General features: G+C 31.7%; 1 long non-coding RNA gene across 1 annotated transcript; it reads left to right on the top strand.

Annotated features, from left to right (window-relative positions):
* The first annotated feature begins 7,106 nt into the window (after positions 1–7,106).
* Positions 7,107–13,421, top strand: LOC143070516 (uncharacterized). The gene is made up of 3 exons (XR_012976561.1): positions 7,107–7,393; positions 9,547–9,781; positions 13,004–13,421. It is a non-coding gene; the product is annotated as an uncharacterized LOC143070516 (long non-coding RNA).
* The last annotated feature ends 5,607 nt before the right edge of the window (positions 13,422–19,028 follow it).

Genomic DNA, 19,028 nt, shown 5'->3' with positions numbered 1-19,028 from the left:
CACAAATTATTAATGTTCAATTATATTTGATTACATCGGTATACTGATGTTACCTTTAATTAGATATTACTTAAAATTTGTACATTGTGTTTTTTTAAAAAGATATCAAAGGGACATAAAAGAAAAAATACAAGTCAAAAGATAAACGGCAACAAAATGACAAAATTCTACATAATACCAGATAGTGAAAAACGTTCTTAGTAAAACGAACCCAACCAAATACCGGATTTGATCTCGGTCGCCAAGGAAAGGTAACTGATTTAAAAAAAATATTAACAAATGAGTTTCATGGTTTCTGGTAATCGATGTTATCCTCCGATCTGTTCACTTTAACTTTACGTCGTGTCACATACTTCTAAAGAATTAGTTAAGACATAAGAATAAAAAGCAAACGATAAAAAAAACGGAGATAAAAATGTATTGCAACTGTCCAATCAATTTGATAATAACATTGATAATACTATATATAAAGCTCGTTCAGCTTGTTTCATGCTCGTGTTACAAGGAATAAAAATGTAGTATTATACCTTTCGTCCGCAAGAAGGGTAACCAAATCCTTCTCCACGAGTAACTCTCGTTGTGTTGCTCATTGTGGGACAATCTCAGTTATTAGTCAAATTGTCTTTATAAATTACTTTTACTGTTTAGTCTATTTTTCTAAATATCTATTTCACGTGGCTCGGTACTCATACATCCCGTCATTGTGCTATGTTAAATTTCATTATTATTGTCTTTTGGTTTTGCTAATGTGCCGTTTTGTTTTTCTTTGATGACATATTTACATATATTTTGTTTTTATAGTGCTTAAAAGTTTAACAAAATGATGATTTCTGTACCCCCTTGTTTTACATTGTTTGAACATCTTTACAATTTGGAGATATAAACTTTGTATATTGGTGTTGCTGGAATGTTGCTACATAGAAATGGAAAGTTCACAATTGTGAAAGTGAAATCATCTCTTTTATCGTATTTTTTTTGTTTTGTTTTCAACCGACCCTCATTGTTTATTTCTAGATGTGAAACAATATGCATTGTTTACTCTTAATTCAAAGCCACCGATATAACAAGTTATGAGGTCCATGATATCACATTTTGTTTTACGTAATTATGTTTAATTGAAGACTTCACCTTTAAATAGCAAGTGTATGAAAGTTATTGAAACAAGTTTGAGTGTTTATACTTGATGATATTTTAAAAACAAAAATGACAATGTTAAGTAGTAGGCTACACGTATTAAGTGTTGCATTCATTTATGGTTTGGTTCAATTGCATATTGTGCTTCATTCAAGTTATGAAGTCTGTATTTCGAAACCTCTGACTTTAATTGTGAAATTTGTTCCTCAGCAATACTTGAAATATCGATGTTAAAGTCTTTCATCTTGTTTTTAATCTGCCTTTCAACTTTATCGTCAGCTACTTTACCATGCCATTCTTTTGGTCCTAAAAATGCAATTTCAGAATATAGCAAAATATGACACAATGAATACAACTTGCTATGTTTCTACAGTACCTGGTGACTTAACGACTAAGTCCCATCACTTATTCATTGTATACAAATCAACACTTAATATGTTCGAGACTACAGTTGTAAAATGTTACCAAAAAACAAAAACAAATTACTAAAACTCTCAGATGGAAAAATTGCATTATACAAATTTAGGCTTTTTGTTCAAAATCTGAAATTCTTTTATTTTTCCAAATATTTAAAACAATTTGACAATAGTCCATTTTTTCTATTATTATAGAAATGAATGCCTGCAACACATTTTAAAAGCTCAAGTTTTTTTTTGTGGACGTTTCCGTTGATTTTAAGTTTCTACTGAAAACTTCAACTGTTAATATATACTGTGAACGTTTTATGCATATCTAAATACATTTAGCTATGTTGAAAGATGTGCATTACGTTGATGACGTCAAGGTCACATGACTAAAATATGAAGAAACGTTATATCCAAATGAAATTATTGTTGCTTGCACGAAATATATAACTTATGACGTTTAACCAACCCGAATATGGTCATGGCAACATGTTAAGTATGTGTACACATTTTTTGTTGATACTTTTAACAAGCCTTTATCTGACTCTTAGAATTGATACTAAATAAAAGTTCGAATTCAGTGATAGACTCGGAGATCTTTAAAAACTTTGTTATGACGACGGATATAAAAACAAAAGCTTGAATGGACGTTTGTTAGATGAACTAAACATCGTTTATCCTTTTATTGAACTGGAAGACCAAAGTGAAAATATATCTCAATATTTTAAAGGAGTTGTTTGGGTATGTTGATGTGTGGTCCGACTCGTCTGCACATGATTAGTTTATCGTCAATATGCTATAAAACAGGGGTGAAAGATACCAGAGGGACATTCATAGATCGAAAATAAACTGACATCGCAATGGCTAAAAAACAAGACAAACAGTCAAAAATAGTACCCCGAGACATAACATGGAAAACTAAAAACTGAGCAATACGACTCCCACCAAATAGTTATCAAAGGTACCAAGATTGTAATTTAATACGTCTGACGCTCGTTTCGTCTACATAAGACTCATCAGTGACGCTCAGATCAAAATAGTTATAAAGCCAAATAAGTACAAAGTTGAAGAGCATTGAGGACCAAAATATCTAAAAATGGGCCAAATACTGCTAAGATAATCTATTACTGGGATAAGAAAATCCTTAGTTTTTCGAAAAATACAAAGTATTGTAGCAGGAAATTTATAAAAATGACCATATAATTGATATTCATGTCAACACCGATGTACTGACTGCTGGGCTGGTGATACCCTCGGAGACGAAACGTCCACCAGCAGTGGCTTCGACCCAGAGGTGAAAATAGTTATCAAAGGTAGCACCAGGATAATAATTTACGACAGATGCTTGTTTCGTCTAAATAAGACTCATCTGTGACGGTCAGATCAAAATAGTTATAAAGCCAAACAAGTACAAAGTTGAAGAGCATTGAGGAACCAAAATATCCAAAAAAACAATACGGCTATGGTAATCTATTCCTTGGATAAGAAAATCCTTAGTTTTAAAAACTGGGGATGTGTCAGGTGCTTCGGAAAGGTATGCTGATTTTGCTCCAAATCTGATTTCGGTCGTGTTGTTCATGTTTTCACAAACCCGGTTAGAAGTCGTTAAATGAAACGAATCGAAATTATGATTTTGTTTCTCCAAATCTCTGTTTTAGGAACATCACAGTGTTTGATATATTTGGCTATCATTCACTTTTGACTTGATAAAAATCATTTTATGTCAGATAAATAGTTGTTTATATTCGTAATTTTCGTTTGATATTCTTTGAGAATGACCACTGCTTCGTCGTGAATATTTGATAGTGCTGCTATCAAGAATCCGTAGTCACCAAGTTCTATCTTTTTTTTCTTCACAAGAGTCTCAAATATTTCTTGAAATTCTTTTTCAGCTCCCACATAATCCGGTTGCAGGTGATGTCGAAGAATAATTTTAAGTTCTTCTAATTCATTGGAATCACCACTATTTGTTCTTTTATAAAACCGTCGAAGTTTTACAATCATTTGTGATTCCATATCCTCTTGGGTTAATGTATCCACTATTCAAAAAAGAAAAAGAAATGTTTATAATTAGATGAAGTATTCAAATAGAAAAACTGAAATAAGATTTGTCTTGAAAGAATTATATGTAAAAAATTCTGTTGATTAGAACATTGAAGAATGCATCTTGGTTTATTTACTATTCTTTTTTCTCCTTTTGGAGTGAGTCTTCTTGAAGTAACACATCAGAAAAAGTTCGTAACTCACGCCAGTATCGAGCTTTATGATATCTTCGAATACATAGTTTTAGAATTTTTTTCTACTATCATATTCCGTATACATAAGGGACGTTAACGAGTATTTGTTACTTGAATATAGTATCGCTCGGTAGTACTGAGTATGAATTAACAAAATGATAGAATACTTTTGCTTTCTTAGGCTTAAAAAACATGTTTCTTGACAGCGCCTCCAAGGAAATGAAATATTGATCAATCTTGAAAAAATATAAGATACGATTCGAATGGTTGCAAGAAGTAGGATATATCAACAAAAGCACTTTTCCAAAGCTTACACATTTAGCTAGTATTAGTCATTGCCCCACCTCTGTACTGTCAGAGCATGTATTTTCATCAGTAAGTCTTTTAGTTACCTAACAAAGTTAAAGAAATCAACTCTTCCCAGAAAAAAATTAACAGGATACTTTTTTAAATAAGAACAAATTCGATGCACCCTGTGTCGACACTTAGAAAATTATTGAAAACAGTAAGTTCTGAGCATCACCGATATTTTGGTCATTAAATGTGTGGTTTCTTTTATATAAATAATAGAAATAAACTGTGGTATACAATTCCTTGGACTATTATCTTGTACTAGGTAATCAAATTGAGGTTTTACGTTCATAAAACAACCACAAACAGGTAAGACGTAATACAAAAATTGAATGGATAAACACTACATCAAATGGATATATTCTGTGTTTCCATTTTTGTAAAATATACTTGAGTATCGCTAGGTAAATCAAACGAGTAATCAATTAGGTAATCTTTACCAAGTTGATCTCCCTTCAAGCATACTTGGGGTCAATTACATTGGAATTTAATTAATTAAGTTACACATTACATTGGAAAAGTGATTAATTACACTTATTACACATTACACAGTTTTTGAAATTTAATTAATTAAATAACAATTACTTTACTAAAGTAATTAATTAAATTACACATTACATTTCATCATGTAAATATTCATGTAAGTTGCATTTGATTATCATTAGAAATTTTAATGCTTTGTCATTAAGTCTGCATCTCTCTGGTCTGAATACTTTCACGAGCAATTCTAAATAGACTTTCGACAGGAGCTAATGTGGCAGATATTGCTTGATCAGAACATGAACTATACTTCCATGATCAAAAGATGTGTTAATGGGAGAGGGATTTTTTCCTAGTAACTTGCCAATACATTAACGGATATTTTGAAAAGCAGCGCCTGCATATTGATTGACAAACTCCATCATCAGTTGGTTGACCGAGACATAATATATCTGTCGCAAATTTCAATTTTGGTAGCCACAACCCCATCCTCTTTCCTTAGTTGTAACGGTGTCATCGAATGAGACTTACCATCGAATTTGTACTTAACATGAACAACACAACGGAGCAACATTTTGAGAAGGATTTGGTTATCCTTATCGGTGACCTGCGATCATCAGGTTTTTTGTTCTAATTTGTAATGTTAACAGATTTAAACACGTTCGTTTAAGTGTATAATTTTTAGCTAAAATCAAAATTTTGCAAGATGTAAAGTTGTTGATAATTTAATGAATATACATTTATTCGGTTTTTTTTTCATTTAGATATGTCATTTCGGCCATTTTATTAACAGCATTATACAGCCTAATAACATTTTAATTTTATTGATGCAAAACTAAGTAGGTGAAATAAACGTTTTCATATTCTAATTCGAGTTTGACTACTATTAAATGTTGACACAGTTAGTAATATAATTACGAAAACCGTTCCTACCACTCTTGATTCATTCATATATTTTTTACATAACATTCAGCTGTTTACAACACATGTATTAAGGGAACGTTGGAACCGACAATCTTAATATTTGTGATATCAAAATTATATAAGACTTACTTTATGAGAATTGTGTCCCTATCGAACATATAAAACTACTTTTGTAATGATGTTGAATAGGGTTTAAATGAATCGATAATAAAGGTCCTAAAATATCTAATGACTTAATATATGTAAATATGTATATAAGGAAAAGACGGAAAAAAAAAAGATAAGTAACAAATCACAATGAACGAATATAACTGACCAACATTAGTGAATTGCAGAAATTAATATATTTTATATATCTCAATCGAACAAAATAGATTGTCCACAAAGATCCTCACTGTTAGAAATAGATTTTATATACATCATAACATGAAGTTAAAACTTGATCATTTGAAAGATATATATTCAAATAAAATAAGACAACTGATATTTAAAAAACCTCATCGGTCCAAAACTAAATTTTGATCAGTTGAAAGATAAACTAACAAAGAATTTTAAAACGCCTTATGATTTATCAATAAAATATGGCAACTTCTGTACCGTTAAAACACAGTCAGATTGAAGCAGCTATTGATGCAGTTTTCAATCATTTGCTGACTAAAGTTCCTCACAAAATTCAATCTAAAGGAAACAAAGTAGCTAAACATAAACTAGCACTTCAAAAAAATCAGCTTTATTCTGAAGATAGAAAGTTTGGAAACGACACAGTTTTGAATAACTTTGGGAGGATTGCAAAAGGTGTTAACAAGAATAAAGACTCGAGAGCTGTGCTGATAACTTGGCGAGTAGATGTGCATACCAACAGTAAGTATTGATATAATTTAACTACATTCATGCGATTTTTTTTAGAAATTTCATATTGACTCCACTACGTCGTAATAATAGTTCATAAACAAATAGAGAAAGGTTTCCAAAGAGGGGAGAAAGATCTAGAGGGGCATTCAAATTCATAAAACGAAAACAAACGCCATGACACAAACAAAGAAACAATAAAACATAAAACAAAACTAATCTGTAAAAGATGTAAAACAAAACACTGCTAACATTTTCCTCTCCCTTCTTGTCTTTAAGTTTCAAAATAAGTACCAAGTCAGGAATACATCAAAAGTAGAACCACAAAAATAGTGACTTCCGAGAAAAATTTAGATGAAAAGTCTCTAATCAAAAGGCAAAATCAAAAGCTCAAACACATAAAACGATTGGATACCAACTGTTATATTCCTGACTTTGTACAGGCATTTTCTTATGAAGAAAATGGTGGGTGTAATCTGGTTTTATAGCTAGCTAAACCTCTCACTTGTATGACAGTCAAATTCAATTATATTTTCAACGATGCGTGATACACATAATCTTAAGTTCCAGGTCATATAGATATTCAGTGTGTGCCGAAATTGCATGCTTAAACGATAAATATCTAGTTAACCGTTTACTTATTGCTTTTGAGGATTACTTAAGAATCGATATGTATGCTATAATAGGAGTTGAAAAATTTGATAAAGTATTTATTTTTAAGGTTGTCAGTAACTTGAACTTCGGGAAAAGATTGAAGGTATACAGATACTGTTGAGATTAGGAAAAGAGACGATACCAGTTGAGAGTCAAGACGCAGTTGAATGGTTTAAGCAACTATGTCTGAAACCTAATTCTGATTTTAAAAATCCTGGACCAGTGTCATTATACCAGTCAATTTTCGAGGCATTGGAAACGGAATATATTGAAAAGATTTCTGACGCTAACGTTTCTGATGGGAAGGAATTGCATACAAAATTAGAGAAGTCAATGCTTGAAAAGCAGTTAGACTCGAAGGTAAATCATACTTTAATCCCTCCTTTTATTTTAAGGAGGTATTTAGGTATGGTTTTGGAATTTGTATCAGATGTTCGTATTACTTGTTTCTTTTCCTTCGATACAGGGTAAATATTTTCCCCCATAACACCGATTTTTCTTTTCATATAAAACTGCAATAGCTCTAAAAAGGTCGTTTACAAATATTGAAGGAAACTCTAGATTTCTTTTCTTTCGATTTCAGACCCAAAAAATACTAATGGATATATCAGGTTAACGTCCGAGTCAATTTGTAAATCTAAATCATTCGAAAAGGAGCTCCATAACTTATTAATATTTTTAGCTTTCTTATTTTGTTCCATAACTCATGCTCTTTTAACATCATATGGTATCAATTTTAAATTCTTGATTTTTAAATTTTCATTTAAGTACATTCTTAAGCATTGATAAACTTACATTGATAATATTTTACTTATAAGTTACAATGGTAGGACGTAGAAACTATGATTACTGACCTCTGTATAAGATTCGCCCCACTTTTTTGTTGTAATCGTGTTTCTCAATATTTATTTTTAACTTCTTGATAATTTTTCAACCGTCAACCACCAGTACCCATATGAAATGGAAAAATATGTCTTAAAGAACATAATGCTTTTCAATAAAATAGGCTATAAAGTTTTTGTTTTGTGATACTATACAGCATATTTTTTTATAAATAAAAACAAAGGTTAAACATGCTACACAGAGGTACAAGTGACCAGACAACATATTTGTTAAACTTAGAGGTACACTTTCTCAAAGAGAAAAATGTCCTACTGTATTTAATATAAATGAAATATGTAAACTTTCCAGCAGTGTCGTAGAAACCATTAGTTATTTGAATTTCAGGGTTTTTTTATATTACCGTTACGATAAACAATATGGTCATACTAGTGTTGTCTTTATTTTTGGGATAATTGAGTTTTCAAACCACAACTTTGTTCGACTTTAGGGTGAAAGTCAAGATATCCACAGAACTAGAAAAATTGTGCCTTCAGTATCCCTCATTCAAAATTCAATCTGGTAGCTGCTGCATTAAAATATGTAGTACAATAATCGAATAATTGAAAGAGGGACGAAAGATACCAGAGGGAGAGTAAACTCAAAGAAAATAAACCGACAACGCCATGGCTTTAAATATAAAGACAAACATACAAATAATAGTACAGACGACACAACAAAGAAATTTAAAGACTTTTGCACCAAAAAATGGGGGTGATCTTTAAACTTTTCACGAATGTGACCTACCGAATAACACTATTACCGGAATTATATAAAAAAATTTACAGCTAGTGGATACTTTTTGTTGACATTTTATTAGCTATGGTACTATACTCTGCTTTCCATCATACGAAGAACTATATTTTTATTCTCCAGATTCTGTCGCTGGCACAATTGACCTCGGTCTGATAGGAGATGATCAATTTGTGCCTTTAGTTAAAGTTACTCAAGGTAAAAACTAAATTTTGTCGGATAAAGAAAACTGATTCAATTTTTAAATTTAATAAATAAATGTGACCTACCGAATAACACTATATAAAAATAACCACAACTTTGTTCGACTTTAGGGTGAAAGTCAAGATATCCACAGAACACACAACAGATTAAATTTAAAAATTGAATCAGTTTTCTTTATCCGACAAAATTTAGTTTTTACCTTGAGTAACTTTAACTAAAGGCACAAATTGATCATCTCCTATCAGACCGAGGTCAATTGTGCCACAAAAACACAACACAACAAAGAAATTTAAAGACTTTAAAATTTAAAAATATGCTGTATAACATACAAATAATAGTACAGACGACACAACAAAGAAATTTAAAGACTTTAAAATTTAAAAATATGCTGTATAACATACAAATAATAGTACAGACGACACAACAAAGAAATTTAAAGACTTTTGCACCAAAAAATGGGGGTGATCTCAGGTGCTCCGGAAAGGTAAGCAGATCCTGCTCCACATGTGGCACCCGTCGTGTTGCTTTTTTTTATATAATTCCGGTAATAGTGTTATTCGGTAGGTCACATTCGTGAAAAGTTTAAATTATTTGAAATAGTAAGAAAACGATCATCTAAAGTTTGGTTGCTTTCAATATGAAACCAATTCTGTTTTGTTTTTTTTTATTACTTTTAGATAATCAAAGAATGTTTACCAGGAGATACAAGTTGGGCAGACTATGTTCGAAACCATCATGGACTACCATTTTGTTTGCTATATGCACCTAAAGTGTTATCTGTCAATATTCGTATACTCTGCTTTCCATCATACGAAGAACTATATTTTTATTCTCCAGATTCTGTCGCTGGCACAATTGACCTCGGTCTGATAGGAGATGATCAATTTGTGCCTTTAGTTAAAGTTACTCAAGGTAAAAACTAAATTTTGTCGGATAAAGAAAACTGATTCAAGTAGCTTGTGTGAGCCAAGATGGTCATCAGACACAATTTCATGATAGAATTCTTCTAATTTCTGTCCTTTACAGGTTATTTTTAAAATAGGACATGTTTCCCAGTATAAACTGTTCTTTAAATAAAGATACTCAAAAATTGAAAGAGGTCTCGGTGGCCAATTGGACTTAGTAGTTACTACTGTAATCACTAGCCAGTTGGGGTTGTGAGTTCGAACCCCGCTCCTGCGGGTGCTCTCGACTCCAATTTTAATTGACTAGGATTGTCAGTTTTTCAATCGAAAGTCGGTGGTTTTCTCCGGAACTCCGGCTTCCTCCACTAATAAAAACTGGCCCCCCACGAAATAGCCCAAATGTGGAGCTTAAAAGTGGCGTTAAAACACCAAAAATCATAAATCAAACCAAAAAATGACCAAAATGTTTGAGCTAATTGAATTTTCTATTACAAAAACAAACCAATTAAAAACCAGTTATAATTAGGTATAATCAAAAATGGAAGGTATTGAATTCCAGATTATTTTTAGTACCATAGCTAATAAAATGTCAACAAAAAGTATCCACTAGCTGTAACTGCAGATGAAAAAAGAATTCAAGCGAAAAGAATCTAACTATACTGAGTGCCAATGAAAACGCAACACTTTTGTTTTTCAAAAAAAACTTATAATTTTTATTTTATTTATATTAGAACTTTGTATAGTTGGTTGAAAATGACTTTTAAGACAATTGTCGACAATTTTACGGTTGAGTGATTTTTGGAACAAATGCGAAGTAAGGCTTATTTTGAACGGACATAAACAGAGTTCACCGCTTTTCAACGTACCCACCATTTTCACGATTTTGTCATTTAAAGCTTGGCTAATGTCATGAATTTTCCCGCCCTCATGTTAACAAACTGCAATAAACATCTGAGTAAAAGCCAGGACTTTCTGACAACCAGCGACATGCATGCATGATCCAATGAAGCCTTTCACAGTATACAATTACGAGAAGACTGAAGTTGTAGCCTCTACAATATCCCAAATCATCCACAAATTCAACCAAAATGAATCATTCAATGATAAGCCACATCCCGGGATACAAAAAGCAAGAAACGCTCAGCAAGACCGATACATTTGGTCTTTAACACATCCGATATCGACTCTGATGGCTGTTCAAAGGTCACGAGAGTTCAATGGTGGTCACGTTAGAACCTTTGGAGCAATTTCAGTAAAGCACCATTTGCGCAGAAATTGTTAAAGAGCACCACAGTCTTTCCTTAGTGACATCTAAACGGCCGTCTGGCGTAAACATCGAATTCTGTAGACCAACAAACATTCATTATGTACCAAAAAACATCAGTGGTGGTTACATAGACATTTGGCACGCACCTTGGCCAAAAGTCTTGCTTTTCGCCGGATTTTGGTCCAAACGAGCAAATTTTGCAACAGATTTAACAAGGTTTAGACGATGAAAACCACCACCAATATCATAAAGTCAGCTTGAGTTTGCTTTGCGGGACAAGTGGAATAAAATTCCACGGGATCACATTAAACGTCCGGGATGATCAACTCCACGGAGCTGTGGATATTGCACTGCACCACGGGGTTGTAACATTTTGTGTTAGGACTGTGAGTTGATGATTCTACATTGGATGTTTCGTTTACCTATTGCGCACGAAAGATGACAAGGAAACAGTTTCTGTTTGATATCGATCTATTGTTAAAATTGTTAATTTTCAAGAACAATTTATTTTGAAAGATTATCATTTCTAGTATAAATTTTATTTTTGAAAAACCAAGTGTTGCGTTTTCATTGGCACTCAGTATATAAATGAAAAAACACCAAAATTCGTAAAATATAAAGGCACTTGAATTTAGAAAACATACAAAAAAGACGACTAACAAAAGCCGGACGCTCCTTACTTATTGAGAGTGAACATTTTTTTCACGTAAAATACTATCCTTTCGATGAAAGACACTTTTTCGTACATTTGGTCAGGAACATGTAAATCATATACTGTTTCTATATTTGATTTTTTTCACATCTGTGGACACAATTTGATAGGTAAGTATTGTCCGAACGATATTTTATAATAACATAATGTCAATGGACACAACTTACTATGAAGAAGTAAACACTAAATTTGGGCTAAGCAGCTTTCAAATAGGAGCTCATCCTGCTTTACTTTTCTGTTTTGAATATCAGTGTTAAGATGACCAATATCATAGCCTCTTTTCTTACTTTTTTGTGAGCTAAGCAAACTACAATTTATACATAATGATTCATTAATTTGTGACATCATATCCCTATATTCATTAAAGTTGTGTGAAATTACAATTTTTGTAAGCACCTGCATAAAGTTGCTAAAAATATAAAGACGCAGTTGTGTTTCTTATTTCTTTTTTCGAACATCTGAAGTGATGGTATGCAAACTCTTTACAACAAAATGGCAATCTTTAACCCATTTTGAGCTGAAAGACACACATTTTTTTCTTTTAAACGTGCACGATAATTTTACAAAGAAACAAAACTCTTATCATAGCATTGCTAGTAGTTGACGAGACTTTGTTAACAAAGACACTGTCAAATAATATGTAATCATGACAACATGTATTTTTGTATTTATATATTTAATCATGACACAGGTATTTCTGTATCAAAATAATATTTGATAATGACACATGTATTTCTTTATTTATACAGGGTTTAATCTTGACACATGAATTTCAGTATATAAATAATATTTAATCATGACACAGGTATTCTGAATATAATATTCAATCATGACATAGGTATTTCTGTATTTAAATAATATTTAATCATAACACAGGTATTCGGAATATAGATAATATTAAATGAAAAAACTTAAATCACAAAGACAAGTATTTCTGTATATTAGATAAATACTATATAATAATGACACATGTATTTCTGTATTCAAATAATGTTTAATATGATACAGATATGTTTGTATACAAATTATATCTAATGATGACACAGGTATTTCTGTATATAATAATATTCAATCATGACACATGTTTTTCTATATATAATAATATTCAATCATGACACATGTTTTTCTACATATAATAATATTCAATCATGACACATGTTTTTCTATATATTATAATATTCAATCATGACACATGTTTTTCTATATATAATAATATTCAATCATGACACAGGTATTTCTGTATATTGCAGCAGATGATGGTGGAAAAATAAAGAAATTGAAAAAAGAGATTACAACACTCAAAGCAGAAATAGAACGATTGAAATTTGAGCAAGAGACATCAACAAGAAAAAATAAAGAATTTACTAAAAAAATGGAAATACTTGAGCAGGACTTGCATCGCAAGGAAGAGGAGTACCAACGAATTATAGACAAACTTGTAAAAAGTGCAGAACGAAAGATTCAAGTTGCAATGGCAGAAACCAAAGAAAGAGTAACTCGAGAACTATTAGCAGAAATATTATCTTTTCCATAATTAAGGATTTACTACATCTCAAAATCACACTGTTATTCAAAACAAAAGAAATATATTTTTTTATTAGCATGAACATAAGAGACTACTTATAGTGTTCACTTCAAGTTGTTGCAAGACATATTAAAAAAGCATATTTCAGGCAATATCATTAGTGAAAAAAATATTTAACATTTATTTTGAATAAAAAAAAATCATTCGAAAACTCTTTTGCTTGCAGTTACAATTTCATGGTTTCAGTTGGACTGAGTCTTAATCAAAAATTAAACATTAATGCTTGCAACCTAGACTGCCAACGGATTCCCTCGTCAAAGTGAGGTTACTAGTGGGATTTCATTAAAAAAGCATTTTTTCTTTTTAATCATGGTTTGATATTGTCAATAAAAATGCTATCCTTTTTCATTTATTATTAAATGTTAACAAATGTAGGATTTAGAATCGGTTGTAAGTTAGTTAGTTATACAGTTCGGGTTACGGCGTGTCTGGATAAAAGACACCCGTCTGTGCTCCGGGCGTTGGGGATACTTTCTCAAAAACACATACCCTCAGTGTATAACTAATACAGATACTTAAATATATTCTATAAACTTATGTTATAAATAATGTTTATTTTCTTGCATTACTTGGATTTTCTTGTCGTGTAACCAAAACATGGGGTGTCAGGATTGGTCAAATGAAAGACCGACCAAACCCAAACTTTGTTCTAACAGGAGTGATCTGATCACCCCTACCAGATCACCATACGTTGAGTTTCTTTTATTCTGTAACATTTTGGTGGAAATATCGAACACACAATCAAACTTAGAAATATATATGCATAACAAAGACTAACTTTTAAGATTTATGTAGAAAACAATCTACGAAATTTCCGGTGTTTATACGGGTTTCAAGACCTGATGCATATAAAGCCACAATTCATACCTCTACTCTAAGTGGACTGCATATAAACTCACTGTTAATTTAACATATTTAAACATTTTATCCGGGGTTAATAAAGGGTATATTACTATACAGTCATATATACAGTATTATATAATTATTGAATGACATTCTTAACTAGATGTTATGAAGCGTTAATGTTTTTCATACAGTCTAGAAAAGGTAGGATGGAAAATAGTTATGCCATTACTGGTTTATGTTTCGTCCCCGAGGGTATCACCAGCCCAGTAGTCAGCACTAGGGTGTTGACATGAATATCAATGGTCATTTTTATAAATTTCCTGTTACAAAACTTTGAACTATTCGAAAAACTAAGGAATTTCTTATCCCAGGAATAGATTACCTAAGCCGTATTTGGCACACCTTTTTGGAATTTTGGATTCTCAATGCTCTTCAACTTTTTAATTGTTTGGCTTTATAACTATTTCGATTTGAGCGTCACTGATTAGTCTTATGTATACGAAACGCGCGTCTGGCATATTAAATTATAATCCTGTTACCTTTGATAACTATTCCACTCGGACTTAATGTGACAATGCAAGAATCCCTGACAAGCGGAGCACACCGCGTCCTCGTGGAATTACTTTTACCTACCGGTTACACAACAATGGGATTATTTTCATTGATGCGGCGTTCAATTCTTTATACTCCCTACGGTTAATGTAAAGTGTGAAAAACTAATTGATCTATGCATAAACTTTAGAAATCATTACCCGGATACAATACAGTTTTAAATGCGTATCAATTGCGCCACACTTTATTTTTCTGATTAAATAGAGCCCTCATCAAAATTAATAAAATTATTTCATAAATAAATTGTATGTAAATAAATAGTTTTTCACATGTTAAGGTGTCTAAAATATCGTTGACAAATAGTTTGGTTGAGAAAAACCTGTCATCGTTGTCGAAAAACACAAATTCCGTCCAACATTTGTTAAAAGAATGAAGAAATTTGACGACGATAAATCGTTCAGAAGGGTTATGCTGGGTAATAAGGGATGAATCTTGTACAGTTATATTAAGGGCATACGATACAGTGTTGATCCTGTATTTTAAGTTTGATGAAAATTTCCATAAAGGCTATTTTTTGCCTGAATAAATCAAACATGTAATAAAAAATATACCTTCATGTGCTACTTTTTGATTTAAATGAGGTCGAAATTTTGTATATTTGCTAAAAATTCGGATTTGTGGCAGTATTTTTCCTTTCCAAAGAAAGGCATAATTTTTTATTTAAAAGATAAACACAAATTGATTTTTGTTAAATAATTTGGAATTTCTGTAATTTATAAGTATCCTAAAAATCTATGCATTTTTTCTCCAGAAATAACTCATATTTATCAAATGGTCAAGAATTGTTTGCTGTATATTTATCAAAATTGAAAATTGTTATACGATGATGACTGATGTACCCATATTTTGACTATTTTATCTATTGTGTCTGTTTATTTAACGCATCAATGTAAATATTACGGAATTTGATGAGACTGTCATTAAAGTGAGAGAACTAGGTTTAATCCACCATTTTCTACATTTGAAAATGCCTGTACCAAGTCAGGAATATGACAGTTCTTGTCCATTCGTTTTTGATACGTTTTGTTTTTTTTATTTTGCCATGTGATTATGGAATTTCCGAATTGATTTTCCACTAAGTTCAGTATTTTTGTGATTTTACTTTTTATCAAAATTGAAAAAATTGCACTATTTACAGTTTTATAAAATTTGGTCCACATAATCTCCCTGCAAAATGAAACAAAATGTCGTTTTAAAATACAGGGGTCCAATCACTCGTTTTCAAATTAATTCAGTTTGAATGATAGAAATCAGTCGAAAAATGCATCTTTTACCGATATGTCACAGTTTTACGTCGCGAAAATAACATTTTACGTTAGCTACGTCATTACCTCCCCTGTAACTGTATCGTATGCCCTTAATTTAGTGGAGAATTAGGTCATATGCATGACATTAATGCACAGATTTTGAAATCAACATGCAAAGAAAAAGAAACTGATTAACCTTTAAAAAAAATTCAGACAACTTCAAAATTTACGAAAAACGTTTCGAAAAGACAAAGAAAACCAACTAGCGGTCTCATTTAGTTGATATCTATAAGTTAAAAACAAGAAATTCATAAAATTGACACAATTAGATGACTTTTTCTATAGTGGAATTAGATTACTTTTTTATTGGTGGCGCAAAAAATATCTTCAGTAAATGTAGAAAAAGTAATTTCCAATAGGAACGCACTTTACGGTTAGAATTGTGCCACTTTTACTTTGAAGTTTCGTAAAATTTATCCTAGATTTGAAAGTTAAAAAGAGGGACGAAAGATACCAGAGGGACAGTCAAACTCATATGATGAAGACATAATCTTTCAATCAGTTTAATTGAGGTCTTGAGCTGGCATGTCAGTTAACTACTAGTAGTCTGTTGTTATTAATGTATTATTATCATTTTGTTTATTTTCTTTGGTTACATCTTCTGACATCGGACTCTTGAACTAAATTTTAATGGGCGTATAGCTATGCGTTTACTTTTCTACATTGGCTAGAGGAATAGGAGAGGGTTGAGATCTCATAAACATGTTTAACTCCGTCACATTTTTGCGCCTGTCCCAAGTCAGGAGCCTCTAGCCTTTGTAAGTCTTGTATCATTTTTAACTTTAGTTTCTTGTGTACAATTTGGAGTTTAGTATGGCGTTCATTATCACTGAACTAGTATATATATATAGGGGCCAGCTGAAGGACGCCTCCGGGTGCGAGATTGTCTCGCTGCATTGAAGACCTGTTGGTGACCTTCTGCTGTTGTCTGTTCTATGGTCGGGTTGTTGTCTTTTTGACACATTCCCCATTTCGATTCTCAATTTTATGTACCAAGTTATGAATATGACAGTTGTTGTCCAACCATTTGATGTGTGGGGGCATTCAATTTTTCCATTTGATTTGAAACATTTTCCTCGGAGTTCGGTTTTTTTGTTGTTTTACTTTTTATGTAACGTTATTCTTCACTAGATCACTCCGATTCAAACAAAAAGTTCTCCGTAATCGACATTATCGAAGTGAGATCAACACCCGTGTGTAGTGGTGTTCATGTTACTCAGTCTGAATTTTTCTATGTTGTGCTTTGTGTACTGTTATTTTTCTGTCGATCTTTTTCTTATTTTAGTCATGGCATTTTCAGTTTTATTTTCGAGTTTGAAAGTCCCTTTGGTATCTTTCGATTCTCTTTTAAAGTCTCAAATTTATTTTTTATAGCAAGAAATAAAATTGACACATGCTTTGGTTGGAAACAGCAAAAACTAAGAAATATGGTGCTGCCATCTTTAAACCACATCTTGTAAACGGTTATTTTGGTCTAAACAGCATCTGAATAGTTGGAACAATAAATCATTTAGCCATGTTCAGCCTTCTAGTCAATTGTCAGACATAGTAACTGCATAAATTCAGTAATGCTCAAACACATCGCTTTTAGTCAAATTAGTTCTCTTTAGTAACATTTCTGACATTGAATATAATGTTGATATGAAAGTCTGCATATGGTCTGAACATATCCTAAATGAGTGCAAGCGAAATACATAGACAGTTCTGCATTATTGTAGTGGATAAGTATGAAAATTGATTGACAACTGAAAATAGTTTAAAGTTTATGTTTCGTCTTATGTTTTAGATCAAAATAGACGTTTATATCAAAAGAGACGTTTTAGATCACAATTGGTTTACTAATGTCTGTTCTTATAACATTTTCATATAGAATGCATCATTCAGAGGTAGAAAGTAAATATTTTCGTGTCACTGTATATGTAGAAAATTCTTTTACAGTCATCTTGTTATGCTTCGCTCCTAATTACCACTGGTGACCGGAAGTTGTAGCATAAAACCTCTAAAATATGTGATAAAAAGATTATTACATGGCATTTTCCATATTGGCCCTGGTATCAGCCCAAGACTCCCATATCAAGCCAGAGGGCTTGATATGGGTCGTGGGCTGATACCGGCACGGACCATATGGAAAATGACATGTAATAATCTTTTTATCACATATTTTCAAGCAAGAGAAAAAAGATAGCATAATACTAAAGTATGTTTGATATTTTCAATAAAACATTTATAAAACATTTAACGAAAAATGTTTAAAAATGTATCACAGTGAGTTAACAAAGTTCGTATCACAGTGAGTAAACAAAGTTTTGTGAAAAGTCTTTAAAAAACAAATAATTAACAATAAATATATTAATTCTCAGAACTGTAAATATTAAACGACTTTAAAGGAGGAAAACGCCACATCGCTACTATGATTGGAAATATGTTACGCTTGAATTTTCTATGTCATACAATAATCACTTTTCCATTATGGCGTCATATATTTTCTAAATTCTTTATGGCGTCTAAATTTCTTTTCATTGTGTTCTCATTTTTTATTTTTTGCATGAATTTACATGCATCGTCATTTGATCTGTGAGAAACCTCTCCTGATCGTCTAGCTGCTTCGGATGACAACTTGTTTACAATAGTTGTCGATTGACAGGTTACCGGAAGTTAAACTCGGGGGCTCGATATGGATTTTAAGGACTGATATCGATATTGGCCCCGAGGGCTGATAACCAACATTGACTTCCGGCTATTATTGGCCATGCAAAAACGTACATATCAGTACAAAATATGTGATAATTATAGATACATGCATTTAATGATATATCGTAATGATTTAAAAACAAATGAAATATCTACAACACAATAGAATAGATTTTGATATGCTTATACTGAACAATCAGACATTATTATGCGTAGCAGATAAATAATTATACT

The sequence above is a fragment of the Mytilus galloprovincialis genome, chromosome 4, assembly GCF_965363235.1.
Source record: "Mytilus galloprovincialis chromosome 4, xbMytGall1.hap1.1, whole genome shotgun sequence".
Lineage (NCBI taxonomy): Eukaryota > Metazoa > Mollusca > Bivalvia > Mytilida > Mytilidae > Mytilus > Mytilus galloprovincialis.
The sequence above is the reverse complement of the archived record's forward strand: the minus strand, read 5'-3'. Positions and strand labels throughout refer to the sequence as shown.